Source organism: Cornus florida, unplaced genomic scaffold, assembly GCF_030987335.1.
Source record: "Cornus florida cultivar Cherokee Brave unplaced genomic scaffold, ASM3098733v1 CherokeeBrave_3.0.0_Hap2_Chr10, whole genome shotgun sequence".
Classification (NCBI taxonomy): Eukaryota; Viridiplantae; Streptophyta; class Magnoliopsida; order Cornales; family Cornaceae; genus Cornus; species Cornus florida.
In genome coordinates, this window is record NW_026775580.1 from 76144675 (window position 1) to 76170157 (window position 25483).

General features: G+C 38.7%; 1 long non-coding RNA gene, 3 other non-coding genes and 3 pseudogenes across 4 annotated transcripts; all 7 read left to right on the forward strand.

Annotated features, from left to right (window-relative positions):
- Positions 1–316: 316 nt before the first annotated feature.
- On the forward strand, positions 317–486 carry LOC132280241 (U1 spliceosomal RNA; annotated as a pseudogene).
- A 1064-nt stretch (positions 487–1550) lies between these two features.
- On the forward strand, positions 1551–2013 carry LOC132279292 (uncharacterized). Its single transcript, XR_009471285.1, has 2 exons — positions 1551–1751; positions 1792–2013. It is a non-coding gene; the product is annotated as an uncharacterized LOC132279292 (long non-coding RNA).
- LOC132280243 (U1 spliceosomal RNA) lies at positions 1666–1862 on the forward strand (annotated as a pseudogene).
- A 9208-nt stretch (positions 2014–11221) lies between the features above and the next one.
- On the forward strand, positions 11222–11373 carry LOC132280242 (U1 spliceosomal RNA; annotated as a pseudogene).
- A 7125-nt stretch (positions 11374–18498) lies between these two features.
- Positions 18499–18661, forward strand: LOC132280240 (U1 spliceosomal RNA). The gene has a single exon (XR_009471526.1). It is a non-coding gene; the product is annotated as a U1 spliceosomal RNA (small nuclear RNA).
- Positions 18662–19710: 1049 nt separating this feature from the next.
- On the forward strand, positions 19711–19871 carry LOC132280676 (U1 spliceosomal RNA). The gene has a single exon (XR_009471676.1). It is a non-coding gene; the product is annotated as a U1 spliceosomal RNA (small nuclear RNA).
- Positions 19872–21378: 1507 nt separating this feature from the next.
- LOC132280239 (U1 spliceosomal RNA) lies at positions 21379–21539 on the forward strand. The gene has a single exon (XR_009471525.1). It is a non-coding gene; the product is annotated as a U1 spliceosomal RNA (small nuclear RNA).
- The last annotated feature ends 3944 nt before the right edge of the window (positions 21540–25483 follow it).

The window sequence follows — 25483 nt, forward strand, 5'->3', positions numbered from 1 at the left end:
GTAACGAGGATTAATTTTGATCTCTCGTCTAAGTGAGAATTTGTTTGAAGGATTTTATCTATCCATTGGCCTAAGCAGCTCGTCTAACTATTTTTCTCTATCATCTTCTTCAATCTTCATTATGACATCTCGTTGTTATAAACTTATAATCACCAGCATGAGGTGATTAACCATTGCATCAATACGGAGAGAGAAGCAAGCAAGTTCTTTTGCAGCTGGCGTTAGTGAAATGCATTTTATTGTCCCACACCAAAAATTTACATAGTGAGACGGTTGGAGAACTACTATATAATGCATGGAAGGCCAATCAAGCAACATACATACCTGGATGGGATCAATGGGTGATCTAGAAGACCTATGGTTTAGGTTGGTGACCTCCATTGCACCTAGAAAGGGTGCCCACTTAAGGTCTACCTAAGTGGTGGAGTCTACGTCATAATTTATCATAATTTGTAGTAGTGGGTTTTGTGTTCGCGCGGCCCTGCCCAAAATAGATTTTAAGGTCCAAAACGTTATTACTTGAGGCCTTCAAATGTGAAATATACAAAGTTATCTATATCTAAATTTTATTATGATATATGTAACTGATAACACCTTTTTTTTTTCTTTTTTTTTTTCCTTTTCTAGAATTTAATAAAAATAAGAGTATTGCTTGATGAAGTGATCAATTGTAAAAACTCGGGTTTGGACTCGCAACTACAACATAAACTCTAAATATTCACAATCACTTACAAACTACCTTATATCATTTAATAAACTACAACTTAACTTGATACTTCAAAATATTTCAATCAGTTCTCAAGACTACCACTTTGTGCAAAGAATTCAATCAGTTCTCAAGACCACCACTATGTGCAAATAATCTTTAAAGGTTAACGACTATCTAATCCATCCCTCAACATCTTCAATTAACTAGTGAGGGAAAGAAACCGATGTAAAAATAGAAACAGCTTTTGAAACAAAAGAGACTAAGCAGGAACAAGAGGAATCCACCGAAAAAGATCTTATTGGTGACACTTCTAAAATTTGAGAAAATAGTATTTCAATTATATTCCATTCTCGTAAGTCTGAATTGATTAGGGTCTACATGGTTGTGGAATTGGTGGGAATTTGTATTGGAGTATTCAGCTGAGACCAAAGAAGCAATCAGACGGATTTTCCTCTTACTATAAATTTCATTATTGTAGGTAATGTAGAATGATACTCTAATCTTTATTCTCGTTCGATTAATCAATTCTTCAAAAGATATATCGAAGTACGGAGTGAATGATTTGATCAATGAATATTTGATTCTTTCTTCAATTTGAAATTGATTCACAACAATTCTTTAATTTTTCATGTTAGAAAATAAAGATTTGTATCGTCAGTAATCATTTGATATAATATTTCAGTACATATACATATGTATATAGTTTTATCCTTCATCCTTTCTAAAGTTTCAATGAAAAAAGATTTTTTTAACAACACAATTTTTAGTCAACTCCATGTGTTAGAACAGGTTTCATTGAGTCTCTCCACCTATCCCTTTTTTTTTTTTTTTTTTTTTTTTGTGGAGGCTTTGATGTTATTGGTGAAATGCATTTGATTATGATCCCACATCGGAAACTTACAAAAGCAAGACTCAATGTAACTTCTATATAATAAGTCGAAAGCTAAGTATGCAACATACTTATTGACGGGGTCAATGGGTGATCAAGAAGGTCCATGGCCTAGGTTGGTGACCTTTATTGCACTCAGGAGGGGTGCCTAAGGTCTACTCAAGGAGTGGAGAACTCAGGAGGGGTGCCTAAGGTCTACTCAAGGAGTGGAGCCTACGTCATAATTTGTGATAGTGGTAGTGGGGGCTTGTATTGCTCCTGCCCAATATATCATCAAAAGTTTTTGTTTGGCCCAAATTATGTTTTTGGGCTCATAGTTTTTTTTTTTGTTATTGTCTAAACTTTATATGAAATTTTTATTTTTTTTTGAGTTTTGAAAGTCAATAAAATTCACTTCTAATGAGAATATTTAGTAGCCAGTGGGAAAAATATAAATGTCTGCCCCGTGACCAATAGACTTCATTACAAAGGTGGGGCAGATTTAAGGGTGGGCGAATGTGGGCTTAAGCCTATCTCGAAAAAAAAAAAACTTAACCATACTACTTTAAGCCCAGCCCAAAATAAATAAAATAAAATAGTAATAGTAGCCCATCTCAAATTAGCCCAATTCAAAGTTAGCCTACCCCATTCAGAAATCCTGAATCTGTCCTTGATTACAACGTTCATAAACATCTCTTTTACACATTTACACTTGTAAGCATAAAAATGAATTATGTTGTTCCTTTTGAATCATGATTTTAAATCATTTTTCAAACTTATTTGGAACATTCTTTAAGGATTAAGGATTGCAAATTGCATTAAGGATTGGTTGGGTTATTAAATCATTTTTCACTTGTAACAGAGTACATCTCTGCAGCTTTTATATATACAGTAGTAAACAAGCAATGCTATGTAATAAGTAACAAACTCCATCTTTTTGTGATCAGCAACATCAGTCTTTTGATCAAACGGCTAATGTTTTTTCTCAATCTTTTACCACTGACCTCTGAATCTTGACTTGTAAGTGCATGTATATCATGATCTGTGCTTTATATAATATGTTTGTGGTTATTAGTAATTCGTCATTATAGATTAATATTATATTTTTATGCTATATATATCATAACCTATCATCAGTGTATACCCGCATATGATTTAAATTTACATCATGAGTCCATCTCTAAGATGGTCTAATGAAAGATAATATTATTAATTCTAATGATTGGCGGACTCAAATTTTAATTAAAGAAGAGGTCACTTGTAATGTATAAAATTTAATTAAAAAAGTGGCCATTTATAATGTATACGAAGACTGTAAACGAGTAGTAAGTTACTCAGGCTCGTTTGACCTCGGTCTGCTCAAACAAAAAAATTGGCATTGTTAAATAAACGAATTAATTTCAAACATTTCTATACTCAGCTTGTCCAAGAACATATTGGGGAATAGGCTGTTTAGTTATTCATCTTGATGAGCTCCACAAAAATATACTATGTATGTGTGTATATTAGGAATAAATATTCGAGGCCCCATCCAACCCAAATAGCTGTTGCCAGTTGTCACAGTACAGCCTCTGGCTTCATAAAGCAAAACTAGCTCTAAACACCATCAATGGTAAAGAAACTTTCTTTCTAATAAACATCATCAATCTATATGTATCCAACGGCTTATATATATATATATATATATATATATTTCATTTCAATCCCCCCTTCCTATCTTTTCTCACACACTGAGCACCTGTGCATTACCGGTCAAGAACACCTTTGATCCTTTGACTGGTACGTTACTGCTACTTAAGTCTAACACCAACCCACTCAACCACTCAGGGTTGCATTCACTTGAGAGTTAAGGAGCCTCTCTTTAAATACAACATTGCTCTTGTTTTTTATTTTTATTCTAATTTTTTAGGCCATGTTTGATACGGTAGAAATGAAAAAAATATATATATATGTTAATTATGGGCCTTCAAAATTTATTGGCCCATGGATGATGGGCCACCAGAAAAACAAAATATATTTTTAGGGCAATCATATTATCTCATTCTCAACTCTAAGAGCGTTCGGGGCGGCATTATGTTTAGAGTAGAAATGTGTCAGTTAGGAGAGAGAAATGGGCGGTGTGGTGAAAGAAGTGGAGTATATCTCTTGTGGGACCTTCCGCCATTGTCTAAGCTATTGTCCACAGATATAGCTGCCTTTAGAGAATACTCCATTCTTTTTTTCCTTTGTTTAATGAATCTGATTGAAGGCAAAAAAGCAAAAGGCAGCAACGGCTCAATTTACTTCCAAACGTTCCATTAAATTCAAACGGTAATAAACGGTTCTATTTTTAGCTTATAAATACTATATTTCATCTTCAATAATTTTCACCTTCAATAATTCTCTCTCTCAATATTTTTTTTAAAAATTCATCTATATGGATCATCAACCTCCATTCTATAACCCCCATCTCAATCAATCTCATAATTCTGAATTACCACCGCAATCCAATTATAATGTGGATTCTTCAATTTTTTTTCAATCTGAAAATCCATCTCAACCCCAATACTCTTATTTCCCATTCCAACCTACTCAATACCAACCCGTACCACATCTCCAATTCTAACCTTATTACCAATTACAACATTGTCAAAATATTGTTTATTCATCAGCAATATGAAAATTACATTTTATTATACTACAACCGTTGGGAAGAAGACAAAAAATTATTAAATTCAAATTCAAATTCAAATTTTTTATTTTATTTTTAAATTAAATTAATAAAATAATAATAAAATAATAAATAGAGAATAAGATAATTGGGTTCCACATTATGGAACATATGCATAAAAAAAAGTAGAGTACCATATCATCACTTTTTAGGTTACGTGGCACTTTGCTTTTTAAAAAGTAGATAGATAACTTGTGGTGCCCACACCACTTGCTCTAAACCCCCCCTTTCTCTCTCTCTCTCTCTCTCTCTCTATCTCTGCACCAGCAAACTAGAAAATCTACAAGAATCAGAAGTTCAAAACCCATATATTTCAGTTTATCTATCTGTCTACAAGAATCAAAAGTTGAAAACCTATTACCTATGTCAAAACCCATATCGGCATATCATTTCAGATTGTTCAAAAAATCAAAACCCATATCTTTCAGTTTCCATCGCCCGCTACTCCAGTTTGGGTTCGCCGTTCGCAAGCTTAAGCTTCAGCCGCTGGCCCGCTGTCTCTCAACTCTCTTGCCCCCCTCTCTTTGCAACTGCTAACTTGTATGTATGGGTTTTGTTTAAATTTTTTTTCTAAATCAACTAATCAAGGTCTGTAATTCTTGTTTTGCAGATTAAATCCTAAAATCAAGTGTAATCTTGATTTTGTGTAAGGGTAAATTTGGTATCAGAAATAATACAACAACTCTAACCTTTCCTTTCCTTCCATTTCCTCCCATTTCTGGGAGGATATCAAAAACTGATGTTGCTACCTTGTTGAATCCCTCCGTTTCTCCCTGTTTCCTCTCTTTTCTTTCTCATATTTTACATCAAACACAAAATCTCCTCTCCCTCCATTACCTTTCTTTTCTTTTCCTTCCATTTCTTTCCAACCAAACTGGCCCTTAGAGAGAAACTTTGGAGAGAGAAAGTGTTGAGAGAGAATGAGGCTACTCCTTATTCACATCAATGGCTTCCAAGCCTTCCATTGTAGAGTCTTTGTTCAATGGGTAAGGTCTTCTTTGCCCTGTTCATTAACTATTCTCGTAAATGCTATCCAATTTTTAAAATTTTTATTCTTTGATCTCAGGTAATAAGAAACTTCTCAATCACAAAAAGTAGAAGCTGATTGGAATGGGTAGTGTCGGTAAACAATTTCAGGTACCAATCTTAAAATGCATTTTACTTTTTCTGTTTGCGTCAAATATTAATAATTGTTTTTCTCGCATATTGAAAAATTTTCATATTACATTGATACATTTGTTTTCATTATTATTGTTGAAAAAAATAACACAGGTTACTTTTATTGTTGTTTCTCATGTATTGAAAGTTATTATTACCTTCTTCTTTTTTCCAAAGTAGTTATTATTATCTTTCTTTGACGAAAATTATTTCTTATTCATTAGATGATGACCAAATTTGATTTTTTTAATTTAAATTTTTGTCATACTTGTTAAACATTTCATTACCCTAAATCATATCTTACCCAAGAAATTGTGTGAAGGGGGCAATGGGGGTTTTTATTTATTTATTTTTTTCTTTCTTTCAAGAGATCAACAGTAAAATTTCATTGATATATAATTCAAAAAATGAAAATCACTACTATATAACACCAAAAGAAAAAAAAAAATCAATGAACGGCTGTGCGTTGGCCACCTGATAAACACTCACACTAGCTGTCTATACATATATTTTATTGTATATATGCGTATGCAAAACATGAAATCCGAATGGGTCCCGTGTCACCACTAGTACATTATCGATACACATATATACATAAAATATAAGTTGTGCAATTTAGTTTTTGCCAAAGGGATGTACAATTTTTATATAAGTAATATAAGTCATTGTATATGACAAATATAATAACACATTACACTTTACAAGATGAAATAACAAAAGAGAGTATTGTCAACCGAGTACATAGTTAGTGGGTTTTCCGACTGATAATTTTTTTTTTTAGTATTATATAGTAGTGATTTTTCATTTTTTTGAATTATATATGAATGAAATTTAACTCTTGCTCTCTTGAAATTACAAAAAAAAAAAAAAAAAATCCCTATTGTCCCTTAACACAATTTCTTCTGTAAACATAGGCCATTTATATCGAAATTGTAACGAGACTCCTTATAGGATAGGATAGTGATGATCTAAGTCAGTCGCTTTTTTTATTGGTTGTTTTTGTTTTGTATTAATTACTTATTTTTATTTTTAAAAAATATTTAAAAAATAAGCTTTTAAAGAAAAACTAACCTTTTAAGTCTTTTTATTAGACTTTCTTACCATCCTACCCTCTCCTCCTCCCTCAACTTATACACATACATGTGTATTTGTGTTTATATAAACAATTATTCTTATGGAATTCCTTTTTTTTTTTTTTGGTCAATAGTATCCTTATGTGAATTGTTCCCATCCTTCCTTTCTTTTTTTCAGTGATCCCATTAGTCCTATTTATATGCTTTAAATGACGACTTTAATATTTCGACAATATGACGTGTTATTCTTTAATTGGTATCATTACTACTCTTATTTGTTTCCATAAAATATGTCCATTTTTTTAGTTTTCCATACCCTATTATTTTCTTTTTCGTTTTCACAACAACTTTCATGGTACTCAAATATAAGAATTTGATTTGTACAAAATCTAGAACAAAAACTGCAATGTTTTACAATTTTTCAATGCTCTGCCGTTTTTCTTCTTTAAATTCTTCTTTGTTTTTGTTCCTTAAGTCACATAGATCATTAATTTTGATCATTATAGTAATGAACAAATACCTATCAAAGTAATAAATGGATATTAATGATCAAATACACAATCTTTTTTTATATATAACTAGAGATACACAATCTAATTATAAATAGGAGATGCAATCTTAGGTATCTCAACGGTTCTTAGAGAGATGCAATGTTATATATATATATATATATAACACATATATAATTTGATATACACATAGGTAGCTGCATAGACTCGGTAAAATAGTAGGTTTTTATTTGTCAAGATAAATAGCATGACTCTTTTTATAATTATAAATTTTAATTGAAGTATGTATATATGCACACAGGGATAAATAAATGAGAAGATTGAAAGAAAGATTTAAAAAGGTAATTTTATATTTAAAAAGTTAGGTTTTTAATGTTAGGAACAAGTAACTAATGAAAATTAAAACAACTAATAAGAACCACCGTGAAAGGACAGTGGCTTAAGGCTTTATCGAGCCTAGCATTGCTCATCAAGAATATAGAGATCCTATTCATTATAAACATAATGTTTTAATTATCATTGAATTACATATTGAATATTTATAATAATACTACTCAAAAATATAATAGTACTATTGAAATTTTTATTTTAAAAAATGAAAAAATATCATTAAATTAGAAGGCCGTTGGTAGTATTGTCAATTCGTGACTCCACCACTGCAATTGGATGTAGTGAGAGGGGAGCGCAAAACCATTTGTGCATGTACAAAGATATTTAACATTTATCAGTAGTATTTATTAGAAGACTATTTTAGATGAGAAAGTAACAAAAAGATTGATATATCACATAATTGAAAACACGATAGAGTATGCAATGATGTCACAAAGAACTATATTTTCGTCTTGTCACTGTCAAGGTTGTGAGCAACCAAAATTAGACCGTCTCATCATGATACGTGGCGAGTTCCTTTTTATGAATAACAAAATGAGAGTTTTTTATAAACCCATAATTTCTTTAGCTGAAACAACTAACAAGCCTAAGTCAAGTTAGGAAAATCTCGTAATTCAGTAATATACAACCATCCTAATATAGTGTCGTGATCTTTACCCTCTAATCCAATTAGAACTTCTTTTTTTTTTTTTTTAATACACACCCACATTCACATTGGGAAGTAGAGAAGATGACAATAGAGCTATAATCTCTTGGTGGTGTCAAGCAACCAAACCTGATTCAGCTAAGCTGGCTTAGGGTGGAAAAATCTGCAGTTCAAGTTGATTTTAAGATAGGATTGCTTTTGTATATGTTAATCTCTGATAAATATGAAACTATTTCAAACCCTTTTTTCCAGGTTAATGCATTCAGAGAAAAGGAGAACCCTTGCATTGTCTCTCAATGATACAAAGACGGTTGTAAACAAACTCCATCATATGTTGAACGTCGTTGTAGGGATCATCATATTGGTTATCTGGCCTCTTATACTTAAAGTCGCAAAAACCAGTTTCTTTATCTTTTTTAGATCACAACTTCTTTTAGTGGTGTTTATGTTTGGAAACACATGCAAGACTTCATTTGAGGCAATCATCTTCTTATTTGTAATGCACCCATTTGATGTTGTGAAGTGGAAGGAGTTCAGGTAAATGATATCTTACATAAAGTTGTGATTAGTAAGTCGCTTTCTATTGGATATTTTTGCGAGTGTTTCTTTTGGTCTCAGATGGTAGTTGAAGAGATCAATATATTAACTAATTTCTTTCTTAGGTACGATAACCAAAAGATTATATATTATATAGTGTGCTAGCTACCAAGCCTATAGTAATTACTATCGTAGTCCAGATATGGGAGATGCAATTGATTTCTGGACAATTGCATCTCCCATATCTGGACTACGATAGTAATTAGTGATAGGGTTGGTAGCTAGCACACTATTTGGATATATGATCTTTTGGTTATCGTACCTCAGAAAAGACAGTAGTTAATATATTCATCTCTTCAACTACCATCTGAGACCAAAAGAAACACTAGCAAAAATATCCAATAGAAAGCGACTTACTAATCACAACTTTATGTCAGATATCATTTACCTGAACTCCTTCCACTTCACAACATCAAATGGGTGCATTACAAATAAGAAGATGATTGCCTCAAATGTCGTCTTGCCGGTATGTATGGAGATGTATCTCCTTTCTCAATAACTTCTTCCTCCCCCCTTCTTCAATTTGTAAGTCAAAACGGTTTTGTACGTCTTATAGTGATGATGATTGTGCCAGTGAATACTAGCGGAACAACGCAACGATCATATTAAGTTAACCCAAATTTTGCTCTTGCTTTTGAATTTAGCCTAAATAACACCTACCAGACTATAATTAAACATCAAGAGTCAGGAGACATAATGGTTGCTCAAAGTACGTATATGCATGTATATAGTTTTATCTTTTATCCTTTCTGAAGTTTCCATGAAAAAAGATTCTTCTAACAACACAACTTAGTCTACACCAAGTGTTAGAACAGGTTCCATAGAGTCTCTCCACCTATATATATATTTTTTTTACTGAGGCTTTTATGTTATTGGTGAAAGTTGTTTTGAAGCTGGGGTTATGAAATGCATTTGATGATGATAACACATCGGAAAGTTACAAAAGCAAGATGAAACTTCTATATAATAAGTTGAAAGCTAATTGTTCAACATACTTACCTGACGGGGGGTCAATGTGTGATCAAAAAGGTCCATGGCTTAGATTTGTGACCTCCATTGCACTCAAGAGTACCCCTTCTAAGGTCTACTCAAGTGGTGGAGCTTACGTCATAATTTGTGGTAACGGGGGCATGCGTTTTTTGGACCATAAGATTTTTTTATTTTTTATTTTTAAGTTTTGAAAGTCAATAAAATACACTCTCCCTTCCAAATATAAATTTTTTATTTTGTTTCAAATTGTTGTACCAAATCAAATGTATGACTAATTTCCCAAGTACTCCTTGTGGTGAATACACAGTTAACACTTGTAAGCATAGAAACTGAGTTATGTTACCGTGTCCAACATGCAAAATCTCCTCACAAAGAGACATGAAGACAACTAAGCATAAAATTGAATTATGTTTATGTAACATAGTTTTCATTATTGTCATTTCACTCGTTTCAAAGCAATAATATAATCAAATTAAATTATTAGACATGTTTTTTAAGTGTGTATCCAACCAAAAGCGTCGGACACAAATTCTATACTCATGTCTGAGCAAAGTTATTGACGCGGTGTGAGTTTGAAGGCTGGTGTGAGTTAGTGAATGTTTCTTGTCAATAAAAAAAATTACTTATTTTACCTCTATAACAAGAATAAACTATGAAAATTTCGTGTACTATTGGAGCAAATCATGAGTACAAGGGAGCTTCTACTTGTGTACACCAGCGGTTCCTATTAATCCATCATACATAAAATTTGAACTCAACTCAAGTGTTATTCTCATTAAGATATTAAAAATTTTGAAAGACCCCTTTAAACAACACTATGAGGTCAAACTAGTTGGCAACTCTTTCTTGAACTAGATTTAGAAAATAGAGAGAAAAGATAGTGAATTAACCTACAAGTTCTAGCATTCTATCAAAATCTACCTCAAGAAAAGGTCAGGATATGGAACACTGACCCAAAAACACCTCCTTGTAATTGATTAGGGTCTGTCTTGGTTGTGGATTTGGTAGGCAAAAGGGTGGATATAAGATGCGGACTAAAAGTAAAACAGTATGAAAACATGGCTCCTTGTACAATATCTTATTTAGCACAATAATCGTTTATTCTTTTATTTTTCCTATAATTTAATTAAAAAGAAAGAGTACCGAACCGTGGATTATCATTTTATAATTTTTGTGTAACCGAGGATTAATTTTGATCTCTCTTCCAAGTGGGGAATTTGTACGAAGGATTTATCAATCCATTGGCCTACACAGCTCTTGTCTAACTATTTTTTCATCTTTCTTTTTCAATATTTATTATGGCATTTCGTGGTAATAATCACCAGAAAGAAGGGGATTAAGTAAGGGAGTATTCAGCTGAAACCATTTGCTACTCATAGACTAAGGGAGTATTATGAGTCATAGTCTCATAATAGAGAGAGAGAGAAGCGAGCAAGCGAGGCCTTTGATGTTAATGGTAAAAGTTCTTTTGAAGCTGGGGTTAGGGTTGGGGTTGTGAAATGCATTTTATGATCCCACATAGGAAACGTACAAAAAGGAGACAATTGTGGAATGTCTATATAAAGCATGGAAGGCTAATAGGGACGGGATCAATGGGTGTTCCCATGGTCTAGGTCGGTGACCTCCATTGCACTTAGGAGGGGTGTTCGCCTAAGGTCTACCCAAGTAGTGGAGTCTATGTCATAATTAGTGGTAGTGGGGACTTGAGTTCACGCGGTCCCTGCCTAATATATGATTCAAATTAGTCCCAATATATGTTTCAAGTTTTTGGTCTTAGTTTTGTTATGAGCTATCTAGTTTTCAAAGTCCAAAACTTTTTTATCTTTTAAAATCTTGAGCCTATTGTCACGCCCCGCCTATGGAGGTTGTACCACGCAGGTGACACGCAGACGCTAAGGAGGACGCTGCATGGCAACTGCATGGCAAGTGGAGTTTCTAGAGTCTTCCGGAGTAGTCTAGAGTTGTGTGGAAGATTCTAGATATGTGTAGTATATTCTAGAAGTGTGTGGAAGGTTCTAGAATTCTCTAGAATTGTGTGGAGTAGTATGGAGGGTTCTAGAATGTTGTAGATATGTATGGAGATGTGTAGAAGGTGGAAGAAGATTCTAGATAATCAATCTCCACCGTTGGTTAGAATGCATCCTAGCCATCCATTAGGGATGGGGATGCCTATAAATAGGAGTAGGACTCCATTTTGCAAACAACAAGTCCTAGAGTGAGTCTTGAGAGCCTTGTAGAGAACTTGAGTGTTAGCCTTGTACAAAGCATTCTTTGAAGTAATAGAAGTGTTCTTTCCTTGCCAACTTAAGTGCCTTAGTGTGTGTGAGTGTGCAAGCCAAGTGAGGAGAGGGCAAGGGCAACTACAACACTAGTAAGCGCACGAGGGGAGTGTGTTGGCTAAGGTGTGCACGGGAGTTAGGCTGACCAAGTACTTGCGAGAGTGAAAGCAACGTCTTGGTGCCGCACGGGAGCAGCTAGAGTGGTGCTGAAACTCTAAGCCCGTGACAGTTGGTATCAGAGCAGGTTCGTTAAGGGAGCTTTGTTGGAGTAGACATGGCTAGCGGAGGAGACCACCAAGTCCACATCTTAAAGCAGAGCTTGGAGGAGAAGCTTGCCACACACTTGGTCTACACGGAGACCAAGTTTAATAGGCTCGAGAGAAGGATGGCGGAGCTCTACGAGCTGATTGATGGCATCGCCAACAAGGCGCAAGAGAAAGAAAGGGACTTGCATGATTTGGTAGACGACTTGCGCGTGGAGATTGCCGAGTGCAAGAAGGAGTTCTCCCAGGCGCGCGAGGTCGTGGTGAAGCCAAGGAAGAAGAAGGCGCCGGAGCCCAAGGAGTACGATGGGGCAAGGAATGCGCGCCAGATTGACAACTTCTTTTGGCACATGGAGCGGTACTTCGAGTGCATGGAGATCGAGGATGATGAGGAGAGGGTGCAGACAGGCACTATGTACCTCACAGACACCGCCGCTCTATGGTGGAGGCAACGCTTCACTGGTAGAGGCGCAAGAGCAGTTGACACATGGGAGGAGTTCAAGAGGCAGCTCAAGAGGCAGTTCTACCCTGAGTGCGTTGAGGACCTGGCCATGATCAACCTAAGGCGCTTGAAGCAGAAGGGCAGCATAAGGGAGTATGTGAAGGAGTACTCCAATTTGATGCTGGAGATCCCAGAGATGCCGGAGCGGCAACGCGTGTGCTTGTTCATAGATGGGCTGCAGTCTTGGGTGGCCACGGAGCTAAGGAGGAGGGAGCCTAGAGACTTGGCATCCGCAATGGCTATAGCGGAGCGCCTCGAAGACTTTAGGCGCGATGACAAGAGGGCCACGTCTCCCAGGAGGGACCACGGCAAAGGTGGGGGAGACCGACGTTTCAAGAAACGGGGCTCGCCCAAGTCTAGTGATGATGAGCACAGCGATGAGGAGAGACGCCCACGCCATGATAAGGGCAAGGACCATGGAGAGAGGTCCAAGTCTAGTGGCAAATGGGAGCGTCGCGATAAGGGCAAGTGGGAGCCGAAGTGCTACTTATGCGAAGGGCCGCACATATTGCGACACTGCCCCAACAAGAAGACCATGAGCGCCCTTGTGAAGGATAAGGGCAAGGGCAAGGTGGATGATACGGGCAGCGACGAAGACAGGTGCATGGGGGCTATGCAGATGCTGAGTAGCATGGCGCATGACACCAAGAAAAAGGGTAAGGCGAAGAAAGTAGCTGGGGTGCGCTATGTGGATGCGCAGGTTGGTGGCAAAGCCGTGCAAGCGTTGGTGGACACGGGCGCCACACACAACTTCATTACCCCAGAGGAGGCGCAACGACTTGGCTTGGAGATGCGCAAGACGGAGGGATGGATCAAGGCCGTCAACTCCGAGGAGGCACGCGTGAGTAGAGTGTGCAAAGAGGTGGAGCTATGCTTGCAAGGATGGAAGGGCAAGGCCGACTTCCAAGTTGCGGAGATGGACGACCATGACATGGTGCTGGGGCTGGAGTTCATGGACAGGAACAACGTCGCGCCACTACCATGCCTTGGTGCGTTGATGATACTTGGAGGCGAGGAAGGCAAGGCCGCATGCATGGTGCCGCTCGTGGGCAGGAAGGAGAGTCCAGAGGTGGCAGTCAACACGATGGAGCTCGTGAGGACTTCACATCTCCCGAAGGGCGCTCGTACGTTTGGGCCAAGGACATATGCGCAAGTGCTGATGACCTGCGAGAGGCTGGGTCAGTTGAAGAAACCGTGACGAGGGCGTCACGGAAATGGGTGGGGGAGAATGTCACGCCCCGCCTATGGAGGTTGTACCACGCAGGTGACACGCAGACGCTAAGGAGGACGCTGCATGGCAACTGCATGGCAAGTGGAGTTTCTAGAGTCTTCCGGAGTAGTCTAGAGTTGTGTGGAAGATTCTAGATATGTGTAGTATATTCTAGAAGTGTGTGGAAGGTTCTAGAATTCTCCAGAATTGTGTGGAGTAGTATGGAGGGTTCTAGAATGTTGTAGATATGTATGGAGATGTGTAGAAGGTGGAAGAAGATTCTAGATAATCAATCTCCACCGTTGGTTAGAATGCATCCTAGCCATCCATTAGGGATGGGGATGCCTATAAATAGGAGTAGGACTTCATTTTGCAAACAACAAGTCCTAGAGTGAGTCTTGAGAGCCTTGTAGAGAGCTTGAATGTTAGCCTTGTACAAAGCATTCTTTGAAGTAATAGAAGTGTTCTTTCCTTGCCAACTTAAGTGCCTTAGTGTGTGTGAGTGTGCAAGCCAAGTGAGGAGAGGGCAAGGGCAACTACAACACTAGTAAGCGCACGAGGGGAGTGTGTTGGCTAAGGTGTGCACGGGAGTTAGGCTGACCAAGTACTTGCGAGAGTGAAAGCAACGTCTTGGTGCCGCACGGGAGCAGCTAGAGTGGTGCTGAAACTCTAAGCCCGTGACACTATGTTATAATTTGTGGCAGTCGGATGAATTTTTTATAGTCAATAAAATAAACAAAATAATGAAATAAAAAATCTTTAATTTGTTTCAAATTGTTGTACTCTCATTGGTTTCTAAACTACGGGAGAAAATCATTTCTCTCCTCCCGTCATATGAAACTTACATAAATCAATAGTTACATTTATCAAATTCATATACCATAAAAAATGGCAACAAATCAAGTAGATTCGGTTCGAAACTCTCAATCCAATAAATTCAATGTGATTAGAAGCATTTTTAACAAAAGAGATGGTGATTTAATTCTTAAAATTCCCCTTCGAGAACAGGGAGGAATTGACAGTAAAATCTTAAAAAGATTACAAGTATCTTTTATTGATCCTAGTAATAGTACCACTAATGCATTTAATGATGCGTGGAAGGATATTTGGAAAATCAAAACCAAAGAAAAGATTAAGTTCTTCATATGGTAGTGTTGTTTGGAGCGACTTCCAGTTTTGAAGAACCTCCAGTCTAAAGAGATTGTTTTTGATGCGATTTGTCGTGTCTGTGAGATGAAAGAAGAGACAATTTCTCATATGCTTTGCAAATGCCCCATTGCGCAGGTGGTATGGAAAAGCAGTCCTCTTAGGTTGACTTTTCCAAACTCTAGTTCTTGTTCATGGCAACACAACTGGCTATATCTTCTGAACTTATGGCATGATCATCAGGCCTTGGAAAATTGTCTAAGGCTATGTTTGGTACGGTGGGTTTGAAGGGAAATGATAACATTAGTTATGAAGAAAATGGAAGGAAAGGGAAGGGAAGGATAATTTTAACCTCCTATTGTGTTTGGTTGATTAATGAAGGAAAAGAAAGGAAAGGATAATAATCATTTTTGGGAAAAGAAAGGAAAGGGAATTATTTTAATAAATTGACTATTACACCCTTTATATTTAATAAATAAATAAATAAATATATATATATATATATATATATATAGTCTCCTATACTTGATGGGCCACAAGAAAAGCAAAAAAAAAATTAGGGCAACTCATTTCAGCCTCCCCAATCTCGCCTTCATCTCTATTCTCGTTCTCAACTCTGAACTTGCCCTCTCTCTCTCTCTCTGCACTACAAGAATCAAAAGTTCAAAACCCATATATTTCAGTTTATCTATCTGTCTGCAAGAATCAAAAATTCAAAACCCGTATCGCTATATCATTTCAGATTGTTCAGAAAATCAAAACCCATATCTTTCAGTTTCCATCGCCGCTGTTCCAGTTTGGGTTCGCCATTCGCAAGCTTCAGTCGTTGGCCCGTCGTCTCTCATTCTCTCTGCAGTTGCTAACTTGTATGTATATTGTTTTACAAACTTGTGTAATTTTGAAGGTAAAATTAACATTACAACTCCTCCATCAGTCATTGCCTTCCCTTTCCTTTCATTTCCTCCCATTTTTGTGAGGATAAGCAAATTACCATACAAAGTTATACATAACCCTCCAAACCCTTTCCTCTCATTTCCTTTCCTTCCACCTATTTTACCCAAACACAATTTTTTAATCACCCTCCATCACATTCCCTTCCCTTTCCTCCCATTTCCACTCTACCAAACTGAGCCTAAGTCTTGTCTCATTTATCATGTGGCAGTTATGGAAAGGAAGAAATGATTAACACTTCAATAGCAAGAAATGGTCTCCCCATGAAATCATTAATCGAGCTTTATTCAACTTCCATGAGTTCTAGGCAGTTCACCATCAAGATGCTTCCATTCATAGTCCCCAATCTTTCTTGTATCCCCGACCATCTTTTTGGCAAGCCCCTATATTGGGTAGATCAAAGCTAAACATCGATGCCACTTTCAATTCCATCTCCCATCTCGCGGGGGGTGGCGCCATTCTCAGGGATGACAAAGGGAGACCGGTTCGCTGTGCCTCTGTGTTTTTTTTAAGAACGTGGGATCGCCTGCAGTGGCAGAAGCTCTCACTTTAAGGGAAAGTCTAAACTTCTATCTTCGTGGGGCCACACAAATGTTGATATTGAAGGCGATAATCAGCGCATTATGCAGCTCCATTCGGTAGATAGATTTTCCTCTGTTATTGTAAAGGATATTACTTGTATGATTCATCATTTGCACTCTTGGAAGTTTCTTTGGACTCCTAGAATTTGCAACAGAGTTGCTCACTCCTTTGGCAAATGGGCTCTCAGGTCTAAGTGTAGTGATCTTCAATGGGTTGTTTGGCCTCCTGGATTGATCCAAGCCATTAAGGCTGATCTCTAGTTTCTAGTCTGTATTTTTTTTTGTAGCCTGAAAAAAAAAAAAAAAAAAAAAGGTGATCCCCATTTGACTGGGATCATATGACATGGTGTTGTGCAAATCACACTCAAAATGTGTTAGTTTTATCAAATTGTATTGAGTTACGAGCTCGGTTATGGTACATCATAGCATAGAGGATCTCAATTCCTCAAGTTAGACTTAGTTTTTCTTTTTTTTTTTTCTTTTTTTTGTTTTTTTTTCCTTGAAGTTAGACTTGGTTCACTTGTTCTTGTTTTGGTACTTATTTTACTTATTAAGAACTTTACTAACTATTGATATTTCATCTACTTTGCAAACTAAATATTGAGGGTTCGAATTTTTAAATAGGAAAAGTGAATGTGTGAATTATGCTTGTATGTTTCTTACAATTTTTTTTTTTTTTTTTTTTTTAAAAAAAAAAAAACCCTTATTTTACCTCCATGATTATCATTTTTATAAAGTCTAAATTGATTAACGTCTACATGGTTGTGGAATTGGTAGGAATTTGTTTTGGAGTATTCAGCTGAGACCAAAGAAACAATCAGATAGATTTTCCTCTTACTATAAATTTCATTGTTGTCGGTATTGACATGTAGAATGGGAATCTATCTTTATTCTGGTTCGTTCAAAAGATATACCAAACTACGGAGTGAATGATTTGATGAATGAATATTTGATTTTCTCTTCAATTTGAAACCGATTCACAACAATTCTTTAATTTTTCATATAAAAAAATAAAGATTCGTGTCGTCAATAATCATTTGATATAATATTTCAATACGTATACGTATGTATACAGTTTTATCCTTCATCCTTTCTGAAGTTCCGATGAAAAAAGATTCTTCTAACAACACAACTTAATCAACTCCACGTGTTAGAACAGGTTCCATTGATAGGGATGGCAACGGGGGCAGTGTTGGGTGGGTGTACCCTTCCCCGCCCCCGCCCCCGCCCCTGCCCCTGCCCCTGCCCCCGCAACCATTTAGAAATCCCACCCCGCCCAAAACCTTCTAAACGGGGGCCTTTCCACCCCATTTTACTTTTTCATCCCTGTAGACACCCGCCACACCCCGTTTAGTTCTAAAATTTCTTCTCATTTTTTTTTTTTTAATTTTTTCCCTCAAATACAGTTATATAACTATTGAAAAAATTCATAAAAAATGGACAATCAATAATTTAATATAAAATTCAAGAGTATGCGTTTATAGTTTGTAGGGTTCTGCCACTCTCTAGAACGGGCTAAGAAAGTGAGTGAATGTTACATAGGGTTTCTAAAACTAACTATATATACTAATAAAATAAGGGCAATTTAAAAAAATTACCTACTTAAACGGACGGGGTGACCTTTCCTGCCCCTGCCTCAAACCCGTGTTGACTTTCATTAATAAAAATCATCCCCACCCAAATAAGCTAAACGGTCCCCCAAAACTGCTATTAACGGGGCGGGTACCCGTCCCCGCAGGGAAAATTGCCATCTCTATCCCTTGAGTCTCTCCACCTATCCTTGTTTTTTTTAATGAGGCTTTGATGTTATTGGTGAAAGTTGTGAAATACATTTGATGATGATCCCACATCGGAAACTTACAAAAGCAAGACTCTGTGGAACTTCTATATAATAGGTTGAAAGCTAATTGTACAACATACTTACCTGGACGGGGTCAATGGGTGATCAAAAAGGCTCATGGTTTAGGTTGGTGACCTCCATTGCACTCAGGAGGGGTGCCCACCTAAGGTAGGTCTACTCAAGTAGTGAACCTGTGTCATAATTTGTGGTAGTGGGGGCCTGCGTTTGCGCAGCCCTTGCCCGTATCATCCAAAGTTTTTGCTTGGCCCAAAGTATGTTTTTGGGCCCATAGTTTTTGCTTTTGTCTATAGTTTTTTATGATTTTGTTTTTTAAGTTTTGAAAGTCGAAAAAATACACTCTACCTCCACATAATATTTAGTATCTTACACATTCCCATTGTTATGAGACAATGAGCTCAGAACATTTTAGTAGCTTACACATTTCCAATGTCATGATACAATATGGTGGAAACAATGAAAATCAGGATTCGAATTGAGAGAGATCAAGAATTCTCACTATTTCTTAAATTCATGGACCCAATTTAATTCAGTGGGATCTTTTCATTCATATTGGTGAAAAACGTTTTATAAAACTCTTTTGACCCCTAAATTTAGAGTATCCTACTTTCACGCAAATCACCACAATTGATATTTCACGATCAAGGGTGTAACATTAAAAAAAGTGATTGATTAGGGTCTGTCTTGGTTGTGGATTTGGTAGGCAAAACGGTGGATATAAGATGTGGACTAAAAGTAGAACAGTATGAATACATGGCTCCTTATACAACATCTTATTTAGCACAATAATCTTTTATTCTTTTCTTTCTCCTATAATTTAATTAAAAAGAAAAGAGTACTAGACCTTGGATTATCATTTTTATAATTTTGTGTAATCGAGGATTAGTTTTGATCTCGCGTCTAAGTGGGAATTTTTACGAAGGATTTATCAATCCATTGGCCTTGGCAGCTCTTGTCTAACTACTTTTTCATCTTCTTTTTAAATATTTATTATGGCATCTCGTGGTAATAATCACCAGAAAGAAGTGGATTAAGTAAGGGAGTATTCAACTGAAACCATTTGCTACTCATAACCAGAGCAGCAATACAGAGAGAGAAGCAAGCAAGCGAGGCCTTTGATGTTAATGGTAAAAGTTCTTTTGAAGCTGGGATTGGGGTTGGGGTTAGGGTTGGGGTTGTGAAATGCATTTTATGATCCCACATTGGAAACGAACAAAAAGGAGACAACAGTGGAATGTCTGCATAAAGCATGGAAGGCAAACGGAGTAACATACTTACCTGGACGGGATCAATGGGTGATCAAAAAGGCCTATGGTCTAGGTTGGTGACCTCCATTGCACTTAGGAGGGGTGCCCGCCTAAGGTCTACCCAAGTGGTGGAGCCTACGTCATAATTTGTGGTAGTGGGGGCCTGTGTTCGCGCGGCCCCTGCCCAATATATGTTTCAAATTATTTTCGAAGGTATCTTTTGGCCCATAGCTTTGTTATAGGAGACTTCAAAGTGCCCAATATATGTTTCAAATTATTTTCGAAGGTATCTTTTGGCCCATAGCTTTGTTATGGGAGACTTCAAAGTCCAAAACCTACGCGAAATTTGTAATTTTATAAACATAACTTTTGAGAAAGAGAGGGATAAGAAATATTAGGAATGCGAACGAGTTAAAAAAATAATGAAATTTCTATTCAAAGATTCAGTGATAGTTAAAATGAAGACTCTTAATTATTTCAAAAGTGATCTTAAAATTTAAGTTGTCAACACAATATTCAGTAGCTTTACAAAGAGACGTGATGCACTTTCCCATTATTATGATATAAGTAATTGATAACTCCTTATTTTGCACCAGAATCCTTTATTATTTTTTTATTCTTTCTAGAATTTAATATTTCTAAAATGTAATAAAAATAAGAGTATTGCTTGATCAAGTGATCAATCATAAAACTCGATTTTGGAACTCGTAAATTCTAAACATTCACAATCTCTTACAAACCACATTATATCATTTAGTAAACTACAACTAAACTTGATACTTCAAAATAGTTCAATCAATTCTCAAGACTTACCACTTTGTGCAAATAATCTTTAAAGGTTAAAGACTATCTAATCCATCCATCTCAACATCTTCAATTAACAGTGAGGGGCCAATTTTAAATGACGCCATTCTGAGAAGTTTGAATTGATTAGGGTTTACTTGGTTGTGGAATTGGTGGGGACAAAGGTGGATTTACTTGCACACACACGTAACCCTAAACATATGTGGACTTCTGTGCGAATGCTTTGCAATCGGACCAAAAAGTTTAAACAAAATTTAAGCTATTAGGTGGGACTAACACCCAACCCATTTCACTACTCATCTGGATTCGATGTGGCACAAACCTAAAGTTTAAGCTATTACCTGGGTGGGGGATCCGAACGCCTCCAGACTTGTTGCTTGGCTTGACACCGAATCAAGGTTTGGCTATGATACCAATTATAACAGGCGGATACTTCACGATTCGACCCAAAAACTTAAATTATTAGGTGAGGCTAACACCCAACACATATATACCCATTTCACTTCCCATCCGGATCCGATAGCGGATAAACGTCTAATAGTTTTTCTCACAAGTTACACAACTTAAACATTGTGGAGTAACCAGGAATTATCAGTTTTATAATTTTGTGTAACCAAGGATTAATTTTGATCCCACATCTAAGTGGGAATTTGTATGAAGGATTTATCAATCAATCCATTGGCCTAAGCAGTTATTTTCTAACAATGAAGGGATAAAGTAAAGGGAGAATTCAGTAGAAAGCCTGAAACCAAAGAAGCAAATGAGGCTTTTATGTCATTGGTGAAGTTGTGGGTTGTGAAATGCATTTGCTGATCCCACATCGGAAACTTACAAAAGCAAGACTCTCTGGAACATGTATATAAACCATCAAAAACTAATGTTGCAACATACTTACCTAGACGGGGTCAATGGGTGATCAAGAAGGCCCATGGCCTAGGTTGGTGACCTCTATTGCACTAAAGAGTGGTGCTTGTCTAAGGTCTATCCAAGTGGTGGAGCCTACGTCATAATTTGTTGCAGTGGGGACCTGCGTTCGCGCGGCCCGTACCCAATGTATTATTCAAAGTTTTTGCAACTTTTTAAATCTGAACTATTGGAGAAAATCGTTCTCCTCACATCGTATGAAACTTACAGATATCAATAGTATTTATTTCTAGAATATACTAGAATATATATATTTATGAAGATGCAAGAAATTTCTTCTCCTCTTTCTCTCTCTAGAATTCTTACACCTCAACCCAAAAGATCCCTCTCCATTTCATTCCATCTCCTATTTATAGATATTTACAAGATATTTACAAGATATTTACTAATTGCTGGATCTGGGCCTATTCCTTCGTAAGCCTTGGTCACCTTTGATGGGCTTACTCTCGTTCGGCCCATATGGCAGTGTCCTTCTATGGGCTGGCCCAGCTGTACGGACTGAATGCTATGTTTGCGAGTCGGATCTGGCCCATGTCATCCGGGGCCTCCTCAACTGCCCCCATAATTGCCCCTTATTTAATAAGGGGTAATTATTGATGGTGTCTCATCATGATGTTGACGGCTCGAGATAACCACGTGGGGGAGCGGACGGTCAAATCCAGAATCAATGTTCCGGGGCTCGAGGGATTTCTCGCCTTCCCGACGCTTCGGCCCTCGGGCCCCCTCGCCTTTATAATGCTCTAGAATTCCACTTCGCTTCCCTTTACCGTCTCCATCATCAGCCAAGTCTCTCTCTTTTCTAGTACAGTGCTAAGCTTTCTCTGGTGAAATCCTTCAAGAGTCATTCTTCCAGCGATCTTGCAGTCCTCCGAGGTTAGTTTCGTTCTTTTTACTTTCGGCAGGCTTCCATTTACCCTCTTGTAGATTCTTCTAGCACTTCCACCATGGTTGTAGATCTGGATGTTCTTCGTATGAGACTTAGACTTCCTGACAACATCGAAGTTAGGGTTTGCCCCCAAGACGTTAACATTACGACCGGCGCCGGCCTCCTGCCCGGCGAAGTCTTATTCACGAACCTTCAATTGAATGTTGTTAGGTTCCCTCTGCACCCTTTCTTTAGTTATGTCTTCAATAGATTGGGGATATCCCCTCTGCAGGTCAACCCCAACTTCTTTAGAATCATATCTGTTATGCTCTTGTTGATGCGTGACAGAAATCTGGACCTCGACCTCATAGACCTCCTTCTGTGCTATAAGGTGAGTAAGATCCGTATTAACGAGCCCTTCTACCACCTCTACCCGTTCGAGAAGATGTCCATATGTACTGACACAATAAAATCTGAAAAGGGTTGGAGGGATAGCATAGTGGGCATTAGTGGGGCTTGGTCTTCGCCGGCTGCAGAGGGTTACCCAATCCCGAGCGCCTTTGGTGTCTGCTCTGTCTCCTCCTATAAAAAATTCAAATCCCATAAACATGACTGCCCCTGTGAAACATGCGTTCCTCGTTTTTGCACTTACTTATGCCGCTCCTTGGGAATACCTTGTGATGACTTGAGCTATAGTGTTTGCAGGGATAGGAGTAACTACTTGAAGAGATACGTTCTGAACGATATTCCTTCCTACTCAGATCTCCTCACTTCAGACAACCTCTTAGCGCTCTCATCACTCGGCTACAACATGAGCAGACTTCAGATTCCCTCTTTTGGCAGGAGGAAAAATACTCCCCCAGCCACTCCTGCTGCTGGGGCGACCTCCTCTCCAGCGTCAGCTTCTTCTTCAGCCACTATATCTGACACTGTCCCGAACGCAGTGGCTACTAACCCTGTTGCCAGCGCCCCTGCTGCCAACCAGAACGCGCCCTCCCCAGCTACCATAGCTCCTGCTGCTGCGGGGGGCGGTCGGGACAAAGAACGAGGCAAAAGGCCTCATCCTGACAGTGAAATCGATCCTGAGGAGGAGCCTCTCATTAGAAGGACCCGGGTCTTTGGGCCGGGTACTCTCTTGCACCGAGCGATCAGAGCTCCTTCTCCCTCTGGGCCTCCTGCAGCTGGTGGCTCTGCTTCTGCTTCAGGCCCCCCTTCTATCCCCAGCTTACCGCCATGGGCCCCTCGGTACACCCGAACGGATGGGACGTTCGTGAAACCGAACGAGACCATGCTGAAGGATGGCCAGACCGCTATGGCCTACTACAGGAGCATGTGGACTCCGAAGGACCTTGAGGCGGCAAAGGGCCTTTCCCAGAAGGACGTGTTCAGTCGCTTTCCCCAATCTGCTATGGAGGTGACTTTTATTTTCTAACTCATAAATTCTCTCATATTACTTGGTCTTGCCTTCGCCCGTTCTGACTATTGGTTTAACCGTTTTTAATGTGCACCTATGCAGACATTGTTCGGGATGATGGCCATGCAGAAGCAGGTGGAGATGGGGAACGCCAGGGCCCGTAAGTATTCTGACAGCCTGGAGGTGGCTAATAAAGAAAACGACCTCCTTGCCATGAAGAATACCGAGGTGCTGGTTCGGCTTGACAAAACCGAGCAAGAGAGAGATGTCCTGAAGAAGGAGAATGATTCCCTTCAGGATGAGAAGGACGCCCTCCAGCTTGAGAAGAGCGTCTGGCAGACCGAGCGGGAATCAATTAGAGAAGAGAAGGCAGAACTCCAGCGCCTTCTAGCTGATGAACAATCTGCTCGGATGGCCTTTGAAAGAAGAGCTCTGGACGAGCGTACCGCTCTGATCGACGCGATCAGCAGAGTGGGTGGTGGGATGCTGGCCCTTCACGCCCGGTTCTCAAGGGTCGGTGCTCTTAGGTATGCTCAAGGATTTCGGGAAGGTTTCGCCGACCGGGTTCCGGATGAGGGACAGACCAGCTCCACTCCGGATGAGGTAGACAAGGATCTGGGGATCGAACCTCTGGGGGTCTATGTCGACCCAGAACCTACCGAAGCGGAGCGTATATTTGATGAGTGCCAGGACATCGCATCCTCAAGGATCATCACAGCTCCTCCTACCGCTCTGCCACTGACCGCTCCCCAATCGTCAACCGTGGTTCCTTCTGTAGCCACTGCTGACGCTGAGCCCCAGCCGAACGATTCAGTCATTCACCTTGATTCCCCACCTCATGAAGGTGAGGCGGCTGATGGGGCCGAGGAGGCGAGTCGGCACGACCAGGATGCTGTTGGTACTGAGGCGTCTAGCTAGGGCTCCTTCGAATTCTTCTATTTCATATCTTCTTGTAATGATGGACATCTCTCTTTTGTAAACTCAATGTTCAATATTAATGAAATGACAGAACTCTTTTTCCCTATGTGTTGTGCTCTATTCAACTTATCTTCAGTACATACATATCTTTTCTCTTTTTTTCTTTTATATTAGCTTTGCCGTGTGTTTGTTTACGGCAAGTGCCTGGCGCTCGGCTAGGATGCCACTTGCCACTTGGCTTTAAGCTTTTAGCAAGTGTCTGGCGTTCGGCTTATAGTGCCAGCTGCCACTTATCTTGCTCAAGTGCCTGGCGTTCGGCTAGAATGCCACTTGCCACTTGGCTTTAAATTTTTAGCAAGTGTCTGGCGTTCGGCTTATAGTGCCAGCTGCCACTTATCTTGCTTAAGTGCCTGGCGCTCGGCTAGAATGCCACTTGCCACTTGGCTTTAAATTTTTAGCAAGTGTCTGGCGTTCGGCTTATAGTGCCAGCTGCCACTTATCTTGCTTAAGTGCCTGGCGCTCGGCTAGAATGCCACTTGCCACTTGGCTTTAAATTTTTAGCAAGTGTCTGGCGTTCGGCTTATAGTGCCAGCTGCCACTTATCTTGCTTAAGTGCCTGGCGCTCGGCTAGAATGCCACTTGCCACTTGGCTTTAAATTTTTAGCAAGTGTCTGGCGTTCGGCTTATAGTGCCAGCTGCCACTTATCTTGCTTAAGTGCCTGGCGCTCGGCTAGAATGCCACTTGCCACTTGGCTTTAAATTTTTAGCAAGTGTCTGGCGTTCGGCTTATAGTGCCAGCTGCCACTTATCTTGCTTAAGTGCCTGGCGCTCGGCTAGAATGCCACTTGCCACTTGGCTTTAAATTTTTAGC